Source organism: Anomaloglossus baeobatrachus, chromosome 11, assembly GCF_048569485.1.
Source record: "Anomaloglossus baeobatrachus isolate aAnoBae1 chromosome 11, aAnoBae1.hap1, whole genome shotgun sequence".
In the NCBI taxonomy this organism is placed as follows: Eukaryota; Metazoa; Chordata; class Amphibia; order Anura; family Aromobatidae; genus Anomaloglossus; species Anomaloglossus baeobatrachus.
The window spans coordinates 85063272-85082581 of record NC_134363.1 but is presented as its reverse complement, the minus strand read 5'-3'; the positions used below and the strand labels follow the sequence as shown (position 1 = coordinate 85082581).

Here is a 19310-nt window from a genome sequence, read left to right as displayed (position 1 = left end):
GAGTACAACAGCCACTTTTTGGATGCCACTAAGTTTCAGCTGTGTTTGCTAGTATAAGAGCTTGGTAAAAGTGAGTAGGAGGGTGTAATGCAGAGGTGCTGGAGATGGCTTGGCACCAGTGGGACAATAATGGAGTGCAAAAGCCACTTTTTGGATGCCACTAAGTTTCTGCTGTGTTTGCCAGTATAATATCTTACTAAAAGTGAGCAGGAAAGTGTAATGCAGAGGTGCTGGAGATGGATTGGCACAAGTGACACAATAATGGAGTACAACAGCCACTTTTTGGATGCCACAAAGTTTTTGCTGTGTTAGCTAGTATAATAGCTTAGTAAAAGTGAGCAGGAGGGTGTAATGCAGAGGTGCTTGAGATTGCTTGGCATCATTGGGACACAAATGGAGTACAACAGAAACTTTTTGGATGCCACTAAGTTTCTGCTGTGTTTGCTAGAATAATAGCTTAGTGAAAGTGAGCAGGAGGGTGTAATGCAGAGGTGCTGGATATTGCTTGGCACCAGTGGGACACAAATGGAGTACAACAGCCACTTTTTGGATGCCACTAAGTTTCAGCTGTGTTTGCTAGTATAATAGCTTGGTAAAAGTGAGCAGGAGAGTGTAATGCAGAGGTGCTGGAGATGGCTTGGCACCAGTGGGACAATAATGGAGTGCAAAAGCCACTTTTTGGATGCCACTAAGTTTCTGCTGTGTTTGCCAGTATAATATCTTAGTAAAAGTGAGCAGGAAAGTGTAATGCAGAGGTGCTGGAGATGTGTTGGCACCAGTGGGACAATAATGGATTACAACAGCCACTTTTTGGATGCTACTAAGTTTCTGCTGTGTTTGCTAGTATAATAGTTTAGTTAAAGTGAGCAGGAGGGTGTAATGCAGAGGTACTGGAGATTGCTTGGCACCAGTGGGACAATAATAGAGTACAACAGCCACTTTTTGGATGCCACTAAGTTTCTGCTGTGTTTGCTAATATAATAGCTTAGTAAAAGAGAGCAGGAGGGTGTAATGCAGAGGTGCTGGAGATGGCTTGGCACAAGTGACACAATAATGGAGTACAACAGCCACTTTTTGGATGCCACTAAGTTTCTGCTGTGTTTGCTAGTATAATAGCTTAGTAAAAGTGAGCAGGAGGGTGTAATGCAGAGGTGCTGGAGATGGCTTGGCACAAGTGACACAATAATGGAGTACAACAGCCACTTTTTGGATCCCACTAAGATTCTGCTGTGTTTGCTAGTATAATAGCTTAGTAAAAGTGAGCAGGAGGGTGTAATGCAGAGTTGCTGGAGATCGCTTGGCACAAGTGGGACAATAATGGAGTACAACAGCCACTTTTTGAATGCCACTAAGTTTCTGCTGTGTTTGCTAGTATAATAGCTTAGTAAATGTGAGCAGGAGGGTGTAATGCAGAGGGGCTGGAGATGGCTTGGCACCAGTTGGACACAAATGGAGTACAACAGCCACTTTTTGGATGCCACTACGTTTCCACTGTGTTTGCTAGTATAATATCTTAGTAAACGTGAGCAGAAAGGTGTAATGCAAAGGTGCTGGAGATGGCTTGGCACCAGTGGGACAATAATAGAGTACAACAGCCACTTTTTGGATGCCACTAAGTTTCTGCTGTGTTTGCTAGTATAATAGCTTAGTAAAAGTGAGCAGGAGGGTGTAATGCAGAGGGGTTCGAGATGGCTTGGCACCAGTTGGACACAAATGGAGTACAACAGCCACTTTTTGGATGCCACTAAGTTTCCACTGTGTTTGCTAGTATAGTATCTTAGTAAAAGTGAGCAGGAGGGTGTAATGGAAAGGTGCTGGAAATGGCTTGGCACCAGTGGGACAATAATGGAGTACAACAGCCACTTTTTGGATGCCTCTAAGTTTCTGCTGTGTTTGCTAGTATAATAGCTTAGTAAAAGTGAGCAGGAGGGTGTAATGCATTGGTGCTGGAGATGGCTTGGCACAAGTGACACAATAGTAAAGTACAACAGCCACTTTTTGGATGCCACTAAGTTTCTGCTGTGTTTGCTAGTATAATAGCTTAGTAAAAGTGAGCAGGAGGGTGTAATGCAGAGGTGCTGGAGATGGCTTGGCACAAGAGACACAATAATGGAGTACAACAGCCACTTTTTGGATGCCACTAAGTTACTGCTGTGTTTGCTAGTATAATAGCTTAGTAAAAGTGAGCAGGAGGGTGTAATGCAGAGGTGCTGGAGATTGCTGTTCACCAGTGGGACACAAATGGAGTAAAACAGCCACTTTTTGGATGCCATTAAGTTTCTCCTGTGTTTGCTAGTATAATAGCTTAGTAAAAGTGAGCAGGAGGGTGTAATGCAGAGGTGTTGGAGATTGCTTTTCACCAGTGAGACACAAATGGAGAACAACAGCCACTTTTTGGATGCCACTACGTTTCTGCTGTGTTTGGTAGTATAATAGCTTAGTAAAAGTGAGCAGGAGGGTGTAATGCAAAGGTGCTGGATATTGGTTGGCACCAGTTGGACACAAATGGAGTACAACAGCCACTTTTTGGATGCCACTAAGTTTCAGCTGTGTTTGCTAGTATAATAGCTTAGTAAAAGTGAGCAGGAGGGTGTAATGCAGCGGTGCTGGAGATGGCTTGGCACAAGTGATACAATAATGGAGTACAACAGCCTCTTTTTGGATGTCACTAAGTTTCAGCTGTGTTTGCTAGTATAATAGCTTAGTAAAAGTGAGCAGCGGGGTGTAATGCAGAGGTACTTGAGATGTCTTGGCACCAGTGGGACAATAATAAAGTACAACAGCCACTTTTTGGATGCCACTAAGTTTCTGCTGTGTTTGCTAGTATAATAGCTTAGTAAAATTGAGCAGGAGGGTGTAATGCAGAGGTGCTGGAGATGGCTTGGCACAAGTGACACAATAATGGAGTACAACAGCTACTTTTTGGATGCCACTAAGTGTCTGCTGTGTTTGCTAGTATAATAGCTTAGTAAAAGTGAGCAGGAGGGTGTAATGCAGAGGTGCTGGGAGATTGCTTGGCACCAGTGGGACACAAATGGAGTACAACAGTCACTTTTTGGATGTCACTAAGTTTCTGCTGTGTTTGCTAGTATAATAGCTTAGTAAAAGTGAGCAGGAGGGTGTAATGCAGATGTGCTGGATATTGCTAGGCACCAGTGGGACACAAATGGAGTACAACAGACACTTTTTGGATGCCACTAAGTTTCTGCTGTGTTTGCTAGTATAATAGCTTAGTAAAAGTAAGCAGGAGGGTGTAATGCAGAGGTGCTGGAGATGGCTTGGCACAAGTGGGACAATAATGGAGTACAACAGCCACTTTTTGGATGCCTCTAAGTTTCTGCTGTGTTTGCTAGTATAATAGCTTAGTAAAAGGGAGCAGGAGGGTGTAATGCAGAGGTGCTGGAGATGGCTTGGCACCAGTGGGACAATAATGGAGTACAACAGCCACTTTTTGGATGCTTCTAAGTTTCCACTGTGTTTGCTAGTATAATATCTTAGTAAAAGTGAGCAGGAGGGTGTATTGCAGAGGTGCTGGAGATGGCTTGGCACCAGTGGGACACAAATGGAGTACAACAGCCACTTTTTGGATGCCACTAAGTTTCTGCTGTGTTTGCTAGTATAATAGCTTAGTAAAAGTGAGCAGGAGGGTGTAATGCAGATGTGCTGGATATTGCTAGGCACCAGTGGGACACAAATGGAGTACAACAGACACTTTTTGGATGCCACTAAGTTTCTGCTGTGTTTGCTAGTATAATAGCTTAGTAAAAGTAAGCAGGAGGGTGTAATGCAGAGGTGCTGGAGATGGCTTGGCACAAGTGGGACAATAATGGAGTACAACAGCCACTTTTTGGATGCCTCTAAGTTTCTGCTGTGTTTGCTAGTATAATAGCTTAGTAAAAGGGAGCAGGAAGGTGTAATGCAGAGGTGCTGGAGATGGCTTGGCACCAGTGGGACAATAATGGAGTACAACAGCCACTTTTTGGATGCTTCTAAGTTTCCACTGTGTTTGCTAGTATAATATCTTAGTAAAAGTGAGCAGGAGGGTGTATTGCAGAGGTGCTGGAGATGGCTTGGCACCAGTGGGACACAAATGGAGTACAACAGCCACTTTTTGGATGCCACTAAGTTTCTGCTGTGTTTGCTAGTATAATAGCTTAGAAAAAGTGAGCAGGAGGGTGTAATGCAGAGGTACTGGAGATGGCTTGGCACAAGTGACACAATAATGGAGTACAACAGCCAATTTTTTTGATGCCATTAAGTTTCTGCTGTGTTCGCAAGTATAATAGCTTAGTAAATGTGAGCAGGAGGGTGAAATGCAGAGGGGCTGGAGATTGCTTGGCACCAGTGGGACACAAATGGAGTACAACAGCCACTTTTTGGATGCCATTAAGTTTCCACTGTGTTTTTTAGTATAATATCTTAGTAAAAGTGAGCAGGAGGGTGTAATGTAGAGGTGCTGGAGATGGCTTGGCACAAGTGACACAATAATAAAGTACAACAGCCACTTTTTGGATGCCACTTAGTTTCTGCTGTGTTTGCTAGTATAATAGCTTAGTAAAAGTGAGCAGGAGGGTGTAATGCAGAGGTGCTAGAGATTGCTTGGCACCAGTGGGACACAAATGGAGTACAACAGCCACTTTTTGGATGCCACTAAGTTTTCACTGTGTTTGCTAGTATAGTATTTTAGTAAAAGTGAGCAAGCGGGTGTAATGCAAAGGCGCTGGAGTTGGCTTGGCACAAGTGACACAATAATGGAGTGCAACAGCCACTTTTTGGATGCCACTAAGTTTCTGCTGTGTTTGCTAGTATAATAGCTTAGTAAAAGGGAGCAGGAGGGTGTGATGCAGAGGTGCTGGAGATGGCTTGGCACAAGTGACACAATAATGGAGTACAACAGCCACTTTTTTGATGCCATTAAGTTTCTGCTGTGTTTGCTAGTATAATAGCTTAGTAAAAGTGAGCAGGAGGGTGTAACGCAGAGGGGCTGGGGATGGCTTGGCACCAGTGGGACACAAATGGAGTACAACAGCCACTTTTTGGATGCCACTAAGTTTTCACTGTGTTTGCTAGTATAGTATTTTAGTAAAAGTGAGCAAGCGGGTGTAATGCAAAGGCGCTGGAGATTGCTTGGCACCAGTGGGACACAAATGGAGTACAACAGCCACTTTTTGGATGCCACTAAGTTTCAGCTGTGTTTGCTAGTATAATAGCTTAGTAAAAGTGAGCAGGAGGGTGTAATGCAAAGGTACTGGAGATAGCTTGGCACAAGTGACACAATAATGGAGTACAACAGCCAATTTTTTTGATGCCATTAAGTTTCTGCTGTGTTCGCAAGTATAATAGCTTAGTAAATGTGAGCAGGAGGGTGTAATGCAGAGGGGCTGGAGATGGCTTGACACCAGTGGGACAAAAATGGAGTACAACAGCCACTCTTTGGATGCCACTAAGTTTCTGCTGTGTTTGCTAGTATAATAGCTTAGTAAAAGTGAGCAGGAGGGTGTAATGCAGAGGTGCTGGAGATGGCTTGGCACAAGTGACACAATAATGGTGTACAACAGCATCTTTTTGGATTCCACTAAGTTTCTGCTGTGTTTGCTAGTATAATAGCTTAGTAAAAGTGAGCAGGAGGGTGTAATGCAGAGGTGCTGGAGATTGCTTGGCACCAGTAGGACACAAATGGAGTACAACAGCCACTTTTTGGATGCCACTAAGTTTATCCTGTGTTTGCTAGTATAATAGCTTAGTAAAAGTGAGCAGGAGGGTCTAATGCAGAGGCGCTGGAGTTGGCTTGACACAAGTGACACAATAATGGAGTACAACAGCCACTTTTTTGATGCCACTAAGTTTCTGCTGTGTTTGCTAGTATAATAGCTTAGTAAAAGGGAGCAGGAGGGTGTAATGCAGAGGTGTTGGAGATGGCTTGGCACAAGTGACACAATAATGGAGTACAACAGCCACTTTTTTGATGCCATTAAGTTTCTGCTGTGTTTGCTAGTATAATAGCTTAGTAAAAGTGAGCAGGAGGGTGTAACGCAGAGGGGCTGGGGATGGCTTGGCACCAGTGGGACACAAATGGAGTACAACAGCCACTTTTTGGATGCCACTAAATTTCTGCTGTGTTTTCTAGTATAATAGCTTAGTAAAAGGGAGCAGGAGGGTGTAATGCAGAAGTGCTGGAGATAGCTTGGCACCAGTGGGACAATAATGGAATACAACAGCCACTTTTTGGATGCCACTAAATTTCTGCTGTTTTTGCTAGTATAATAGCTTAGTAAAAGTGAGCAGGAGGGTGTAATGCAGAGGTGCTGGAGATGGCTTGGCACAAGTGACACAATAATTAAGTACAACAGCCACTTTTTGGATGCCACTAAGTTTCTACTGTGTTTGCTAGTATAATATCTTAGTAAAAGTGAGCAAGAGGGTGTAATGCAGAGGTGCTGGAAATGACTTGGCAAAAGTGGGACAATAATGGAGTACAACTGCCACTTTATGGATGCCACTAAGTTTCTGCTGTGTTTGGTAGTATAATTGTGACGCCCTGGGCAAGCCAGGGGTCACAGGTCATGACACCACCACACCCAACACCCCGGTTAGGTACACCTAAGCTAGACCAGAAATCCTTGTTGCCTTCCTCCAGGGGCTGATGTCCACACCAGGGGGTGGGCCAGGCGGTTGGCTCCGCCCACTGAGGAGTTCACAGCCCTGGAGGCGGGAAAACCAAGCAGATCAGATGAGTCAGAGTTTGAAGTGAGAGTGAAGTGGTAGAGGAGCAAGAGAGAGGAGTTAAGGTGGAAGAGAAAGTGACAGTTTGTAAAGCCTGAAGTTGGTCCGGGTGTGTGCCCCGGACTGAGACAGCAAGGTTAGCAGATGGCGGTGACCGTCTGCAGGAGAGGCTGATCGGAGGTTGCCGAAAGGACCGTGGCCGGGTGGTGGCCCGGCGGTACCAGACCGGTATACGAAGCGAACCCAACACCATTGGTAGGGGCCTTTCGGATCCCGGCAAGGCTAGGAGTCGCCGTGAATTTGTCAAATCCGTTAGTGAAGGGGACCTCCGGGTCTCCCAACAACTAAGTCGCGATAGAAGGCAACAGTCCAACCGTAGGAGAGAGACACCGCCACCACCAAGGCACCAGTTTCTCAGGGCCAGCGCCTGCGGGCAAAGAGTGGCTCCTCCGGCCCATATCCAAGCCGGGGAGCGGGTTACCGGTGGGAACCCATCGCTACCAACATTACACTAGGTGCAGGGACAGAGACCGTCACCGTCAACTACCGGGGAAAAGTAACAGCAGCCGTCCGTGGGAACCGTCTTTCCAGCCGTGTGTTTTACCGAGAACTGTGTCAACGTCTCAGGCTGAGTGAGTACCACCGTGCCGTGCGGCACAGCGCTGCCCCCGCGACCCTGCACCTCACCAGGCCCCGCACCTGGCCTGCCATCCATCCCTACCCCATCACCGGGCCCCGGGACAACCAACCCCCTACCCACGGAGGGGAGAAATAACAACACAGCTGCTCCCTGTCACCGCTCCCAGGATCCCCATACAGAGCAGCGGTGGTGTCCACACAATCACCACAACCGTGGGTGGCGTCACGGACAATAAATCCCCAAAACCAATCCCCCTTTTCACTCACGGGCGAGGAGCGCCGCTCGGGTCCCCGGGATCCGGCCCATCGCTCGAACCACCGAGCAGCAGAGGCCGCAGCAGCAGCGGCAGCCGGACCCGAGCAGTGGGAGAGCGCAGCGTCCCCTCCTCCGCCTGCGACATAATAGCTTAGTAAAAGTGAGCAGGAGGGTGTAATGCAGAGGTGCTGGAGATGGCTTGGCACAAGAGACACAATAATGGAGTACAACAGCCACTTTTTGGATGCCACTAAGTTTCTGCTGTGTTTGCTAGTATAATAGCTTAGTAAAAGTGAGCAGGAGGGTGTAATGCAGAGGTGCTAGAGATTGCTTGGCACCAGTGGGACTCAAATGGAGTACAACAGCCACTTTTTGGATGCCACTAAGTTTCTGCTGTGTTTGCTAGTATAATAGCTTAGTAAAAGTGAGCAGGAGGGTGTAATGCAGAGGTGCTGGAGATTGCTTTTCACCAGTGGGACACAAATGGAGTACAACAGCCACTTTTTGGATGCCACTAAGTTTCTGCTGTGTTTGCTAGCGTAATAGCTTAGTAAAAGTGAGCAGGAGGGTGTAATGCAGAGGTGCTGGATATTGCTTGGCACCAATTGGACACAAATGGAGTACAACAGCCACTTTTTGGATGCCACTAAGTTTCAGCTGTGTTTGCTAGTATAATAGCTCAGTAAAATGTTATTTATATTTCTACAGTTTATGAACAAAAATAAAACCGGTGATGGACGGGCAGCCCGCGGACGGTCTGCATTTTACCAAGGGGTAATGTGATGTCCTGGACTAGCCAGGTAGTCACAAACATACCAACACACACACCCCCACCCTAGGCAGTTACAGCAGCCAAACACAAAACCCTTGTTGCCTCCCTCCAGAGTCTGATGTCCAGACCAGGTGGGGCGGAGCCAGGCGGTCGGCCCCACCCACCGAGGAGTTCACAGGCCTGGAGGCGGGAAACGTGTCAGTGTAGTTTTGGAGGTGAAAGCGAGAGGAGTGAACACTTGGGTGTCTGGGTTGGAGACCAGACACTAACAGCAAGGTTGGCAGACGGTGGTGGCCGTCTACAGGAGTTAGTGGAACTCTGCAGAGCCGTAAGGACCGGGGTCGGGCGTCGGCCTGCCGGTACCGAACCGGGGAACGGAGTAAAGCTAAGCACACAGGCAGGGCCATCGGACCCTGACCAGGCTTGGAGCCGCCGTCAATAGTCAAATCCGAATGTGACAGGAATCCCAGGGGTTTCCCAACTACCAAGTCCCGATTGAAGGCAACCGTCCACCCAGAGAGGATATACAGCCACCGCCACAGGCTAGAGATCCAAGGGCCAGAGCCTGCGGGCAAAACGGGCCCCTACGGCACCTATACGCCGGGGAGCGGACTACCGGTAGGCAATCACAGGAGTCAAGAACATTCTCAAAGGTGCAGGGAAAGACAGCCACCATCAGCCGTCCGGGGAGAGCACAACAATAACAACACTGCAGCCGGCTGCAGGACCCGTCCATCCGGCCGTTTTGGTTTACCTACGACTCTGTCAGTGGTGATTGTCTGAGTGAGTACACCAGTGCCGTCCGGCACCGCGCCGCACAGTCCCTGCACCACAGCCATCCGGCCTTCCCGTTACACCATCGGGCCCCGGGATCACCAACCCCTGCCCACGGAGGGGACAACATCTCAGCTGCACCCTAACATCTCTCCCGGGATCTCCGTTACCAGCAGCGGTGGTGCCATTATCACCACGATCCATGGGTGGCGTCACGAACAATCTCCCTAAACATACCATCCCCATTTCACTCATGGGTGAGGAGCGCTGCTTGAGTCCCCGAGTCCGGTCCACCGCTCGAACCACCGAGCAGCAGCAGCAGAAGCTCCGGACCCGAGTGTGGTGAGCGCGTCCCCTCCGCCCGTGACACTAGCAGCATCTAAACTGTCTCTTAATGGAATGTCCTTGTTTTATTCACATATTTTCTATATTGATAATCACAATAATATATTTAAATTTTTGCATGACTCTCCTGTTTCCATTGTCTTATTGGTATAATGGAATTGTTGTAGGATCCTTGTGTATGCAGCATCCACAATGAGTATAATAGGAGGAGTAGTCCTGGGGAGAGAGGAGTATAATAGGAGGAGTAGTCCTGGGGAGAGAGGAGGAAAATAGGAGGAGTAGTCCTGGGGGGAGGAGTCTAATAGGTGGAGTAGTCCTGGGGGGAGATGTCTAATAGGAGGAGTAGTCCTGGGGGAGGAGTATAATAGGTTGAGTAATTCTGGGGGGAGGAGTCTAATAGGTGGAGTAGTCCTGGGGGGAGGTGTCTAATAGGTGGAGTAGTCCTTGGGGGAGGAGTCTAATAGGGGGAGTAGTCCTGGGGGGAGATGTCTAATAGGAGGAGTAGTCCTGGGGGAGGTGTCTAATAGGTGGAATAGTCCTGGGTGGGAGGTGTATAGGTGCCCAATGTGTGTGGGGGCGTGGCCGAGCGGGCAGAGTGGGTGGGGGCATGGCCAAGCGGCCAGAGTGGGTGGGGGCGTGGCCGAGCGGGCAGAGTGGGTGGTGGCGTGGCCGAGCGGGAAGAGTGGGTGGGGGGCGTGACTGAGCGGGCAGAGTGGGTGGGGGCGTGGCCAAGCGGGCAGAGTGGGTGGGGGGCATGGCCGAGTGGGCAGAGTGGGTGGGGGCGTGGCCGAGTGGGCACAGTGGGTGGGGGCATGGTCGAGCGGACAGAGTGGGTGGCGTGGCCGAGCGGGCAGAGTGGGTGGGGGCGTGGCCAAGCGGGCAGAGTGGGGGGCATGGCTGAGCGGGCAGGGGGGAGTGGCTGAGCAGGCAGAGTGTGTGGGGGGCGTGGCCGAGCGGGCAGAGTGGGTGGGGGGCATGGCCGAGCGGGCAGAGTGGGTGGGGGCATGGCCAAGTGGGCAGAGTTGGTGGGGGCATGGCCGTGCGGGCAGAGTGGGTGGGGGCATGGTCGAGCGGACAGAGTGGGTGGCATGGCCGAGCGGGCAGAGTGGGTGGGGGCATGGCCAAGCGGGCAGAGTGGAGGGCATGGCCGAGCAGTCAGGGGGGGAGTGGCCGAGTGGCCAGAGTGTGGTGGGGGGCGTGGCCGAGCGGGTAGACTGTGGGGGGCGTGGCCGAGCGGGCAAGTTTGCAAAGCGGTTTCCATAGTTACCTGATGGTTACCAGCGTACGGCTCCGGGACACATGTGTTGGGAGCCGGGGTAAGCTAGTAAGCATAGTACATATCAGGTAAGTATTCAAAGCGACAGTGCTGGTTCACTTTTTGTTTGTTGGTCTCCTGCTGTGCAGCACGCATCGGCATGTTTGACAGCTGGAGACCAACGATGGGGCTCCGTGTGGATTCGGGGAATGCGTGCGGGGGCGGGACCAGGGCGAGCGTCCAATGTGTGAGGGGGCGGGGCCTGGCCGAGCGGCCAATGCGTGTGGGGGGCGGGGCCTGGCGTAGCTGCCAATTTGTGTGGGGGGCGGGGCGAGGGCAAGGTGAGCGGCCAATCTGTGCGGGGGGCGGGGCCAGGCCGAGCTAAGCAGCCAATCTGACGTTTGTCACTGTAACGAAATAATTTTGGAGCAAGACAGACAGACAGAATAAGGCAATTATATATATATATATATATATATATATATATATATACTGTGTTGCACATTCTATAAATCACTCATGGATAATGTGTAAAGATGTAAAAAAAAGTTGTGAAGTATTTTAAGTATATTTATTGTGAGAACTGGTCATAAGATAAATAAATAGGCACTCATCCCTTCCCCAACCTTAAAAGGAATCTTTCAGCAGGTTTACTTATGTAATCTGAAGACGGCATGCTGTATATTTCAGCCATGTCTCTCTTATCACAAAGTGTGTTTTTGTTTACCTGCAATCTTAGTTTAAGCTACAGTAGCTTTTTCATGGAGAGATCTTGAGCTCAAGTCCAAATTCTACCCCTCTGTGATTAGCAGCTTCTGTCAGTAGAAATGTTCACTGAAACCCTGATGTGAGTAGAGGCAGCGGTTAGCTTTGCTAAGACTAAAATCTTTCTGCCAGAACAGCTGCACCCAGTAAGCTAGCTTAGTGATACGTTGTTGGATTCAGGATCTCTTTGCTTATATCATGCTGGTCTCAGATGAGCTAGCAAAAACCTGCTGATAGATTCCCTTTAAAAGGAAGCTACTAATATGCTGTAACATTATGTAGGTCTATGAAATTGTATATACATAAATTATGAATGTTAAAATTAAATATATTTTGATCAATAAATATGTTGTATAAATTACATATATATATATTTCTGAATGTATAGGAAAGTGTGACATGTTCAATCCGTACACACACACACACACACACACACACACATACACACACACAACACACACACTCACCTGTCCCCCAGCAATGCAGTCCCCGCGGCACTGACGTCCTCAGCCATGGCCCCGCTTGGCTCCGCCCCCAGCACACATTGTCAGCGGCCGAACGATCAGCTGATCACCCGGAGGCCGGCTACTGTGAGTGATCAGCTGATCACCCGGCGGCCGGCTACTGTGAGCGATCAGCTGATCACCCGGCGGCCGGCTACTGTGAGCAATCAGCTGATCACCCAGCGGCTGGCTACTGTGAACGATCAGCTGATCACCCGGCAGCCGGCTACTGTGAGTGATCAGCTGATTACCCAGCGGCCGGCTAATGTGAACGATCAGCTGATCAACCGGCGGCCGGCTACTGTGAGTGATCAGCTGATCGTTCACAATAGTCTGCCGCCAGTAAAACGGTAAAAAAAAAAACAAAAAAAAAAAACGATTCCGTTGTTTTGCAGCATCCGTTGAATCCGTTGTGCCACTATATGCAACACATCCGTTGCATCCGTCACACAACGCAATGCAACGGATGCAGTCCAACGCAAATGTGAAAGTAGCCTAACTGTCACCACTCTGCTACTGCCGAAATCGATCATATGTTGTGCATTTGATTTATCAGGGAGTTCTAACAGCATAATATTTGCTACAGTGCACATCTCACTTTGTGGTGCACAGTTAAAAACACAATTTACGTGAAAAAGTCATGAATATCTATAGTCATTAAAAGTAAATTAAACAAATGGCAAATGCAGAGGGGAAAAATGCAATTCCACGTGTAAATAAAAAATAATCTTTATTCAGTATCCAGCTCCTCATGCTGTCCTAGTTTCCATCTTTAAATGAAACATATATTATCTAAATATACAGAAACTTTACAGAAGATGTAGTTTTAGAAAGAAAGTGGCAGAAGATGCAGAGAGGAAAAGTAAATGTATGTCTTGTTAAAAGAAGTTCATAAACTACAACTTTCATTTGCCTGACAGATACTATTGAGAGGTAGTACGTAACATTTTAACAAGGTACCTGATTAATAAGTATAGCAGAAAATATCTTTCAGTTCACTGTTCTGGAGATAGGCAGCACCAATTCATGTTCTTGTTCTCTATAAATCACCATATATGTGCCCACGTGAGCTTGTTTGTGCGGATTTTGCCGCGGAAAACCTGCAGATTTTTCTGGATTTTCCAGATAAATCCGCAGGTTTTAGCATGTACAGTCACTCCCCATGTTATCCTATGGGACATGGGGAGTGCTGTGTCCACGCTGCGGAAAGTGCGGCTGACGAACATGCTGCGGATGTCCGCATCCGCACGTATAATTGCATGTCAATTATTCATGCGGAATTACCTGCGGATGTCCCGGCCCTCCGCTATGGAGATAGAGGCTGGGACGTCCGCAGGTAATTCGCATGAATGTCCGCATGTTTCCCGCAGCTATCCCGCTGTAATCTCGCTGCTAAAAATAGCTGCGGACGCCGGCGGGCAGCTGCGGGAAACATGTGCACGTACCTGCGGATACATCCGCAGGTACGAGCGCCCGTGGGCACATAGCCTAAAAACTGCAGTACAGTTGGAAAGCTGAACAATTGATGCACTTGTATGTCATTGTCTACATTGTAGCTGTACCAACTTCAGATAAAAAAAAAGAAAAGAGAAATCAAATAACGAATTACATAAAAGCCGACCTATGATGATCGTACAAGATTATAATATGAAATACACAACAATGATGAAAATAAAAGACTATAGCATTGCCAAATATAATTACCTGGGATGTACTGTAGGAAGTGTGGATTTCAAACTGCTTTGCTACAGTTCTTCCCTCCTCAATTCCAAAAATCACCTTAGCAAATCTTGGTCATTTTAGTCTTGCTTCCTGAATGCATGGCTTAAATTCAGAAAAAATCCTATTTTCCCTACTTAATGTGTCATAAAAATCTAATAAAACATTCATTTTAAGTACAAATAAAATAAGAACCCAAAAAACACACAAAGACAAAAAAGCACTAGAAAATAATGTAACCAAATTATAGCTTAGAAATTAAAATCTAAATAGATCTATCTATTGTCTTGTCCTAAAGTTAAATTCTAGTCCCTTTGGTTCCTGTTGCTGTTTTAACAGAAGTTTCTCTTTCCTTTGGTCCCAACCCTGGAAAGGCTGTCTGACTGAAGTCCAGTTTCCTTTGTTTTAACAATCCAAACCCTCCCTCTCTTCCTGGACTCAGATAAGATGAATAGAAATCACATTTCACAAAACCTAATTAGGCAGGAGGACAAGGAAAGAACAAAGTAAAAGGCACACTGCTTGGTATATACTGTATATCGAGGATGAAATGTGATATTGTCTTGGATCACCACGCAACGTTTCTCATCATTATGTTATCACATTTTCTAATTAACTCAGAGCCTCAAATTTGTTTGTGATATAAAAGGTTTATCCAATCACCAATCAAATATAATCAAAGTATGTCACATTTTAATCCCAATTACACAGACCTTTTTCCCTTGATTTGTAAAAAACAAGTACGCATATTTTGAGTATGCTTATGTGTCGCCCTGGGCAAGCCAGGGGACACAGGTCACAACACCACCACACCCCACACTCCAGGTAGGCACACCTGCTAACCAGAAATGCTTGTTGCCTTCCTCCAGAGGTTGATGATGCACACCAGGGGGTGGGCCAGGCGGTTGGCTCCGCCCACCAAGGAGCTCACAACACTGGAGGCAGGAAGAGACCAGGCAGATGAGTCCAGGAGGAGGAAGTGGAAGGAGTGAGGAGTAGCCCAGGCAGGGGCTAGAGTAAACAGAGAAGTGAAAGTGGTGAAAGTAGAGAAGTGCAAAGGAGAGAAGCAAGCAAAGTGACGGAAGGAAAGACAGCCTGAGAGCCCAGCTTTGTGTAGGGCCAGAACAGCAAGGTCAGCGACGGCGGTGACTGTTTGGAGGGGGACCGTTTGGAAGTTCCTGGAAGGACCCCGTTGGCTGTGTGCCCGGTGGTCTGGAGCAGTGTTCCGAAGGACAGTCAGCACCAGGGCAGGGGCCTCTCGGACCCCGGCAAGGCTAGGAGTCGCCAAATTTGCCAAATCCGTCAGTGACGGGGACGCAGATCCCCCAGCAACCAAGTCCCGATTGACGGCAACAGCCCGACCATTACCGGGGAGACACCGCCACCGCCAGGGCACCAGTTTCCCCAGGGCCAGCGCCTGCGGGCAAAGTGTAGAGCTCCTCCGGCCCAGATTGCAGTCGGGGAGCGGGTAACCGGAGGGAATCCACCGCTACCATCAGACAACATAGGTGCAAGGAAGAGAAACGTCACCGTCACCTACCGGGAGTGCAGGTGCAGCCGTCTGTGGGACCGTCCTACCAGCCGTTGGTTTACCGTACAGACTGTGTCCGTGTGTCAGGCTGAGTGAGTACCATAGTGCCACAAGGCACAGCGCTGCCCCCGCGTCCCTGCGCCCTCCAGGCCCTACACTTCACATCTCATCACCGGGCCCCGGGATCACCAACCCCTACCCACGGAGGGGCAACACAACACCTGGCTGCTCCGCATCACCATCCCCGGGACCCCCACACTGAGCAGCGGTGGTGCAATCACCACAACCGTGGGTGGCGTCACGAACTATAACAATCCCCACATCAAACACCCCCCTTTCACTCACGGGCGAGGAGTGTCGCTCGAGACACCCCGGGATCCGGCCCACGGCTCGAGCCACCAGGAGCAGCTGCCGGACCCGAGCAGAAGGGGTGAGCGCGTTGTGCTGACACCCTCCTCCCCGCCCGCGACAACTTGGCGTCACGAACAGGATCTTACCGCTCTGCCGTCAGGTAGAGGTGCGCCTTGTTACCGCCGGAGGCATCCGGCAGAAAAATTTCAGAAGCCGCCATCTTTGGCGCGAAAAGTTCCCGCTCGAGCGTCTTCTCGAGCAGTAGAGACGCGAAGGCCAAAACCCTTCCCCGAGAGAGGAGGGGCCGGAAAGAGCTAAGGGGGACGCGATGGCGGCTGGCGGCATGTAGTCGCCGCTATAAAAGCAAGGACGCCAGGACCTTGCCAGAAAACCGTTCCTGGGAGCAAACAGAAAAGACACCATGTGGATGCCGTCCCGAAACACCGTGGCCCCTGCACCGGGAACCGCAGCGTGGGTGGAAGTCCGGACCGCGCAGCTCCACCTAAGGCTGCAGGTCAAGATGCAGCTCCTCTTGGAGGAGTGGGAGACCGACATGGCGGACGTTATAGCCACCGTGCGGAGACGCGAGGAGGAAGCGGAGGAAGGGAGGGTGAGTGACCCACGCCCCTATGTCCCGGAGGGACCGGTCGCTGCGGCTGAGGGACCCGGTCCAAGCCCTCTCCCCCCGTTGCCTCCCTCGCCACCCGTCTCGGAGGCCGTGACCCCGCCACTAGGCCCGCTACCACCGCAACCGGTAGCGATACCAAGCCCGTCCGCCCCAGCGGACCGACCTGTAGCCGGAGCCCGTAGCAAACCGGAGGCATTGCCTTGGAAGGCCCCGAAGATTGTGCCAGAGACAGTCCCCGAGCAGCTTCCCGAGCCGGAGCCGATGACCCGCTCCGAGCCGAGGGCCCAGCTGCGGAAAGCCCCTGTGCCCATCCCCCACACCTCGGCTGAGGTGGCGCCGGGTTGTCGCTGCAAGGCGGCGCCCAAGGCCATGACACCGCGGGATACGCTGCCCACCTTCCTGACAGTGGGTAACGTGCTGAATGTCCCGCGGGGCTCAACCCGTGCGCCGGAGCCATACTGGGACAGGGAGCCGACCAAGCTGGGCCTGGAGATCGCGGAGAGGGAGCGAAGGAAAGCCGAGCTGGTGGCCCGAGCCATAAGGGAGAAGGAAAACCTGCGGCAAGCGACCTTCCGTGTCCGGGGCCCGTTCTACGAGGGGCAGGTGAGGCGATTCGATATCCGCCGGGGCTACGGGTTCATATACGAACCGGGCCTGGAGGCCGAGGTGTTTGTAGCCCGGCGGGATGTACATGCTCACCTGCCCGAAGAGCATCCTGGCCGCAATTTGATACCGGGAGACATGGTGCGGTATACTCGGCACTGCGGAGAGAGGGGGTGGTTTGCCCTGGATGTGAAGCTGAGGGGCAGCCCGGAGAGCAAGGTGAGCTCTGCACCCCCTCCCTCGGAAGAAGCCGCAGACGGACCGGAGTAGGGCAGCGGATGCCCGTTGCACCGTCCCCGTGGGGACCACCAGAAGTTTGCTGGTTGTTGTTAAGTTTGAAAGTTTGAAATGATGAAAATGAAAATGACCGAGTACTTCACCTGATTCACCGTGTGATTTGCAACCGGCTGGAGCCGGCACCGTTGTCCCCGTGGGGACCGTTTAAAATGCATGGGAACTATCCATGGACAAGCCCGTGAACTCTGCAGGGCAACCACAAACGTTAAGTGGCTTGTAAATATGTTGGGTACCGTTACCGTTTCCGCAATGCCGCCTCCGGAGAGGCAGGTTGGAGGGAGGGCCCTGAGCAGAGCAGGCCAGGGCCCAGCCACCAAAGGAACCGGTGGCCACCCTCTGGAGGGCAAGGACAGATCCCGCTCGGGTGACTTGTGCTGGACTGTGGGTCAAGGGGTGCTGCCTGGGTTTTAGGGGCAGCATCAGGGCCAGGTTGCTTGGGTGGGAGAGAGCAGAAACCGTCACCGTACACCGTTGCAACGTTAAAGTAAATGTGCCTCCCGTTTTGGGAAGAGTTTTTGATTAAAAATGTCATTTATGTTTGCTTAACCCTTGTTATCCCCTTTTACAGAAAAATAAAACCGGTGTAGGACGGCAGCCCGCGGACGGTCTGCATTTTGCTAAGGGGGAATGTGTCGCCCTGGGCAAGCCAGGGGACACAGGTCACAACACCACCACACCCCACACTCCAGGTAGGCACACCTGCTAACCAGAAATCCTTGTTGCCTTCCTCCAGAGGTTGATGATGCACACCAGGGGGTGGGCCAGGCGGTTGGCTCCGCCCACCAAGGAGCTCACAACACTGGAGGCAGGAAGAGACCAGGCAGATGAGTCCAGGAGGAGGAAGTGGAAGGAGTGAGGAGTAGCCCAGGCAGGGGCTAGAGTAAACAGAGAAGTGAAAGTGGTGAAAGTAGAGAAGTGTAAAGGAGAGAAGCAAGCAAAGTGACGGAAGGAAAGACAGCCTGAGAGCCCAGCTTTGTGTAGGGCCAGAACAGCAAGGTCAGCGACGGCGGTGACTGTTTGGAGGGGGACCGTTTGGAAGTTCCTGGAAGGACCCCGTTGGCTGTGTGCCCGGTGGTCTGGAGCAGTGTTCCGAAGGACAGTCAGCACCAGGGCAGGGGCCTCTCGGACCCCGGCAAGGCTAGGAGTCGCCAAATTTGCCAAATCCGTCAGTAACGGGGACGCAGATCCCCCAGCAACCAAGTCCTGATTGACGGCAACAGCCCGACCATTACCGGGGAGACACTGCCACCGCCAGGGCACCAGTTTCCCCAGGGCCAGCGCCTGCGGGCAAAGTGTAGAGCTCCTCCGGCCCAGATTGCAGTCGGGGAGCGGGTAACCGGAGGGAATCCACCGCTACCATCAGACAACATAGGTGCAAGGAAGAGAAACGTCACCGTCACCTACCGGGAGTGCAGGTGCAGCCGTCTGTGGGACCGTCCTACCAGCCGTTGGTTTACCGTACAGACTGTGTCCGTGTGTCAGGCTGAGTGAGTACCATAGTGCCACAAGGCACAGCGCTGCCCCCGCGTCCCTGCGCCCTCCAGGCCCTACACTTCACATCTCATCACCGGGCCCCGGGATCACCAACCCCTACCCACGGAGGGGCAACACAACACCTGGCTGCTCCGCATCACCATCCCCGGGACCCCCACACTGAGCAGCGGTGGTGCAATCACCACAACCGTGGGTGGCGTCACGAACTATAACAATCCCCACATCAAACACCCCCCTTTCACTCACGGGCGAGGAGTGTCGCTCGAGACACCCCGGGATCCGGCCCACGGCTCGAGCCACCAGGAGCAGCTGCCGGACCCGAGCAGAAGGGGTGAGCGCGGTGTGCTGACACCCTCCTCCCCGCCCGCGACACTTATATAACTGTGGAAATGTGACTTAAGCTACTATCAGCTTGGTGTCATGTATGTAGATGTCATAATAATCATATGATACCATGCTCACCAAATAGTCTTGTGATATAAATTGTTTTATCATAAAAACAATCCAATATTGTCAATACATTTTGATCCCAAAGTCATGAACATTATACGCAGATTGCCATATGGAAAACTTGTAAGAGGATGCTGAGTACACTGTCATGTCTGTAGAAATGTCATCTACATCTATATATGTGACACCCTGGACTAGCCAGGTA

The 19310-nt window shown here is 50.5% G+C and overlaps 1 protein-coding gene across 2 annotated transcripts in view; it reads right to left on the bottom strand.

Moving 5' to 3' along the window:
• Positions 1-14070, bottom strand: part of RASIP1 (Ras interacting protein 1) — a 1579933-nt gene extending 1565863 nt beyond the window's left edge. For both annotated transcript variants that reach the window (XM_075328610.1, XM_075328611.1), the window contains exon 1: positions 13737-14070. The gene's annotated coding sequence lies outside the window, so the exon portion shown is untranslated. The remainder of the gene's footprint in view (positions 1-13736) is intronic.
• Positions 14071-19310: the final 5240 nt, after the last annotated feature.